A 5,736-nucleotide genomic window follows, 5' to 3' on the forward strand; every position below is an offset into this window, starting at 1 on the left:
GGCACTTTTTTCTCCCTTTAATTTTCCCTGAGCTTGAAGAAGGGCGTGTGAGCCTGAAAGCTTGCAGAAAAAAAAGATGGTTTTTTTTTTTTTTTGCGATTTCTTAGTTGTCTAAAAAGAGGTATCATTTCTGAACCAAGAGTCCTACAGTTTTGCATTTCTTTCATGTCAGGCCCACAGGCCTCCACCTCCGTCCCTGAACCATCGGAGGCCTGGAGGCTTGCATTTCTTCCGGACTCGCGGCGAGTGACAGCGAGCAATATAAAGTCAAGAAGACATATTTGCATATATTTCTGAGTGTACAACAGTTTTTCAGCAAATACGATCATCAAGGACTTCCAGTACAATTTCACGACTGAGACCTGGGAGAGGTCCCGCGCCGCTCCAGCCAGACTGACAGACGGACTCGGGGCGGGGTCACGTGAGCGCGGCCGGCAGGGCGGGGAGCACACCGGCAAGATGGCCGCCGCCGCTGGGGGGTGGTGAGGAGCGCGTCGAGTCGCCGCCGCCTCCTTGGTCACAGCGCCCAGCCGCCCGCGGGTGAGTCCTGCCGCCCCGGGCAGTAAACAAAGGAAGAAACCGTGTGGAGCTTGGAGACGGTGGGAGAAGGGCGCGGGCGGCCTCTTGCCTTGGCGGGGCCGAGCCGGCGGGCATTGTTCGCTCCCGGACTGATGGAGACCGCGATTTCGCTGCTCATCTCCTAGTGGGGTGGAGGGGGGGCAGACTGCCCAGGCCGAGGGTAGGAGATATCACTAAGAAAAACCCTTCTCTTGCACCACAGCAACCTCCCCCCAGCCCTGTTGTCATAGGACGTGTTAATGTACAGCTTAAAACAGCTGCGTGTTTTGCTGTGTTAAGTATATGTTTACCTCATGGGTGTCTTGTCGTTTTAAGGTCCATTTCTAGCTCATAGCCTTTGTAGGTATAATGTGAAGGGAGTTGTTTTTCTTTATTTTGTTGCCTATGAGAGAGGACTCTGTCGGCTTGCAAGTGCTTTTAATATTAAAATGAAATGAGGCCGCGGTGTTCCCGTGCCGTGCTTGAGCCTGCATTTTCAGTTTTGCAAGCCCACTGGCCTGCCTCTTAATTTGTTTTTGTCCTTTGTGTGAAAGGGAAAACTGACAGCCTCTTTTTATAAGGCGTTTAACACAAGACACAGGTCAAGAAGCAGTGAGAGAAAAGAGGTAACAGGCTCCCATCTAAGAAGATCCTGTTGAAAATCATTAGGGCTCTGAAGAGACATAGAGGTCTCCCTGTTCAGATCAGAGGGCAAGAAAAAGTCTTGGTGGGCATTTGTACCATGGTTGCGCCGCATGCTTTTAAATGCCCCCAATGCTGCGCACATACATTTGTATAAATGGCAAAATGTGCACAGCACTGAGAAGGTAGTGGTGGTGCGCTTTTGAACTAAAACACATCGAAGGGGTTTTAGTTCAGAAGTGTACTACTGCCATTTTCTCTGCACTGACACACATTTCACCATTTATACAAATGCACATGACTTGGTACCAGGCACATCAAGTTGTGTGCGGAGCAGACTCAATTAATTGAGTCATACACTGATTTCAGACAAATGTATGTGTATAAATGCCCAATGTGATAATTTTTACTGGTGAGTTAGACCACATGGTTCTCATAAGCCTCTCTCAAAGCCTATTATTTTGTTTGATTCAGTAATAGTGTGTGGTGTCAGAGTAGCTAAGACATTGCATCTTGTGTCATAGTAGTTTGGGGTCAGCAGGGACCTGAATAGGTCATCTAGTCTAACCCCCCATCACCGGCCAGAGCACACAGCGGGATCACGTGATCCCAGACAGGCGTTCATCCAACCTCTTTTTGAATTTACCTAAGGTAGGAGCGAGGACCACTTCCCTAGGAAGTTGGTTCCAGATCCTAGCTACCCTAACAGTGAAATAGTGCCTCCTAGTCTCTAACCTGAACCTGTTCTCCAGCAGCTTCTAGCCATTGTTCCTTGTCACCCCAGGTGCTGCTGGGGGGAATAGGACCTTTCCTATTTGCTGCTGATCTCCCCTAATGAATTTGTAGGCAGCCACCAAATCCTTCTTCAGCCTCTGCTTGTTGAGGCTGAACAGGTTCATCTCCCTCAGCCTCTCCTCATAGGGCCTGCCCTGTTACCCTCCAACCAAGTGGGTGGCCCTCCTCTGAACCCTCTCAAGGCAGGCCACATCCTTCTTAAAGTGCGGTGCCCAGAACTGGATGCAGTACTCCAATTGAGGCTGGACCAATGTTGTGTAGGCATCAATGTCACAGTCGTTCAATTTATTAAGGAGAATGGGGTGAGAGACTGTGTCAAAGGCCTTCGTAAAGTCCAGAAGGACTATGTCCACGGCGACACAATCATGCAGGGATTTAGTTACCTGGTCATAAAAGGCCATCAGGTTGGTCTGGCAGGACCTACCTTTGATGAACCCATGTTAATTGTCCCCTGGGCATGATCTCCCCTGCTGGCCCCTGACAGATGTGATCCTTGATAATTTTTGCACCTGGCCTATGGACCACGATCGCTTGTACAGCCAGGCTAAAGGCACAGCAGTGACCTCCGCCAGCTCCCTCAACACCCGTGGGTGGAGGGCATCAGGGCCTACAGATTTAAAAACATCCAGCCCTTCCAGAAGATCCCCGACTACTTTTGCGCAGGCCTGACAGTGTTATCCCCAAGATTGCCCCTACCTCTGGTGGGAGAGCTGTCCTGGTCCCTGTCCAAGAAAACAGAGGCAAAGAACTTGTTAAAAATTCCAGCTTTCTTGTCTGGCATAGCTACAAGATTACCATTTGAGTTTAACAGGGGCCCTACATTACCCGGTGCCCTCTTCTTACTCCCAGCGTATTTGAAGAAGGACTTTTTGTTGTTCTTAATCCTGGTCGCTAGCCTGAGCTCTACCCCTGCCTTGGCCTTCCTAATGGCCCTCCTATATTCACAACTCCTCCTTGGTGATAGCCTCTCTCTTCCACTGGCATGAGGCATGAGTTCAAGCCTCCCTCTAGCCTTGTGCCAAAGGTTTTCTTCAGTCAGTCCAGCTTTAAATGAGTACTGGTCCTCCTGGCTGGGGTGTCGGCTGGAGCGATGCTAACCACATCCCTCTCTTGTGAACCATTGCCTGCAGAGACTGGTGTGGCTTGATCGTGTATCTGGTGGTGAGCTGCTGAGCTTGGGTAGGTCTAGCTTTTCGACCTTCAGTAACAGTTGGCTGATAGAAATAGCTGTTAATGTCTCTATCTGTTGTCTGTAATTAGTATGTTTTTGTTGGTGAACCAGTCACAATTGAATACTTTTTGTCTTCTGTTAAATTTAAGTGTATAGACTTGTCACATGTATGTGAGATGATTAGTGTTGAGGCTTCTGCCTGATGAGTGATAAAATAAATTACCAGAGAATAGTCACGTTGCCAATGTGGCAAGTAGTGCATGTAGCCACCATATTGGAATCCAAGATGGCTGCCGTAAATTCACATTTTGGTCAATATTTCAGCCTTCAATAGGGCTGGAAATATTAATTTTAATGATGAAACCCACATTGTATGAACTGAGGAGATCAGTTGTAATATTTCTGTCATGGTAGCCGTATTGGATTCTAAGATGGCTGACATATTAGCATGTATGTAGTCACACAGTGTAATTAAAAGAACTAGTAAATGATACCCTTAAAATGAAAATCTCACAGATTCTATCACTACAAATTTCATAGCAGGCCTACAGTACAGAAAACATTAACTCAAGCTAGCCTACTTGCTTGAGCTTTATATTGAATTAGACAATACTAATTTAAGAATGTGGATAAGTTAGATATTAACAGTACATAATTCAGTAATGAAACACATGGGCATATGTTTGGCTCAAGGCAGTAGGAAAATGTAATAGTCTAATTCTGTGGTAATATGTAGCATTAATACAACAGGTAATTGCAGTTTTTCAGATCTCTTCATCACTCGACTCCCACTTGTACGAGCACGCGGGTCCCTGGCGTTCTGTGTTGCACTTGCAACTTGTTATTGGAAGGTATTTTGCTGCTAACAGTACAAATGTGTTTATGGTAGGAACATAACCAACATTTTCAACTTGCCAAGCACACTGGTTAGGTGATGTCAGTGATGGATTAGGTTCAAGTGCACTTTGCCAAAGGAGACTTTGATAATTGGTTCTATGTACATGGTGCTCAAGGAAGTGCAGGGTGATGGACCCAGTGATCTGTAAAGTCTCTTCCAGCCCCAAACAGCTAGGAAACTATGAAGGCATATGTAGGTGGAAGTTTATCCAGAGCTTTTCCTTGATGGAATAATTTCACCCTATCATCTAGCAGGGTTGTCAAAGATGTTGACGGCTGATACAGTAACACAACAAACTTTTCTACCCAACTGCACAAATTCTTAATGTCAGGCCTACTTTCTGGACCTGCCAATAGATCTAGATGTTGAATGAACATCTTCCAAACAGTTTTCTTAGTGTGACCACTGAACTGGCTGGTGGTCATGCAACCATTGATGGTCTGGAAGCCAATTAGAGATGTATGGACTGGCTCAGGCAATTCTGACAAAATACCTTGAACTGGAATGAATCATACTGGGTTGCTTCTCTTCATGCAAATCTTAGGTGCAAGATTATGCCATAGAAGAAGGACCAGTATGTCTGTGTCATTACAGAAGAATACTAGAGGGGAATGTCTGTGACTGACTGCATGTTTGCCGTGTAAGAACATTCTTGTGCCTCTTCTTGCTATGAATGCAGTTGGAAAATGTCATGTGAGTTGGAGTACTTTGCTTTTCCATCAGCAAAACCACCAATGATGAGCACTCATTTACTTTGGAAACATGGGTATGATTGCTTAAGAAGCTACTCATTTAGAAAATTGACTAGGTTTTCTTTGTAGGTAAGGATATGAAACTACTCCATGATGCTGGTAATGGAAAAGATTTGCTGCTAATGATTTTGCAGATTAGCCTAGTCCTTACTGTTTTTATGCCTGCTTTTACGGAAGGTGATATGAGTCAATTGAAGACAGTGTTGACTCAATCACTCATGTTGGAATAGTTGGCAAACATTTGTTGCACAAAGGAATCGGCCAATCCTCCAAATGTTTGTGCAGTTTTCTGCTTTCCTGTTTTCTGTACAAGAGTCGTGCTGTCAATAATAATAGCCGATTTCTTAGAAGTAGCATCTGGCAGAGCTCCATCTCCAGTCAAGCTCTGTATCTCCTTTGCATTCTGTGACTGTTTCATTTTGCTGCGCTTTTCCATAGTTGACTTTGTATCTTTGAAGGTTCTCAGTTTTGATTTGGGTACATTTTCATAGAAGCTGTCAGTAGCATCTGCAGAAAGACATTTCTGAATAATGGTGTTCTCGATTTCTATTCCCTTTCCCCATGCTTTCAGGATATCTAATGCAACATCTTTTGGCACAACTTCTCCTGTAGAAATATGTAACAGTTAATTGTTGAAAACCTTAAACAAGCGGAACCTTTTCAAACTGCTCTTGTAGCAAACTTGACATCGTTGTAATCTCATTTCGGACATGTCCTTTGTCTTTAGTTATCATTGAAGGATGTTGTATTGATCCCAAATGTGATTTAGCATCTCCGTTAGGTGTGACCTCTTTCACTGTAGATCAGCTCCCATAGTTGTCTAGCTGATTCATTGCATGTTGTGTTTACTATGCCACTGGCAATTTTGCAAACTTTGGGCACTGACAGACATGCAAGTCCCTGCTCTAACTCTTGGCACT

The 5,736-nt window shown here is 45.2% G+C and overlaps 1 protein-coding gene across 1 annotated transcript in view; it reads left to right on the top strand.

Annotated features, from left to right (window-relative positions):
* Nucleotides 1–439: 439 nt before the first annotated feature.
* The window catches only part of KIDINS220 (kinase D interacting substrate 220), a 134,388-nt gene continuing 129,091 nt past the window's right edge, over nucleotides 440–5,736 (top strand). Inside the window, exon 1 of the mRNA XM_019538143.1 lies at nucleotides 440–540. The gene's annotated coding sequence lies outside the window, so the exon portion shown is untranslated. The remainder of the gene's footprint in view (nucleotides 541–5,736) is intronic.

This window comes from Crocodylus porosus, unplaced genomic scaffold, assembly GCF_001723895.1.
Source record: "Crocodylus porosus isolate Cpor-Errol unplaced genomic scaffold, CroPor_comp1, whole genome shotgun sequence".
Lineage (NCBI taxonomy): Eukaryota > Metazoa > Chordata > Crocodylia > Crocodylidae > Crocodylus > Crocodylus porosus.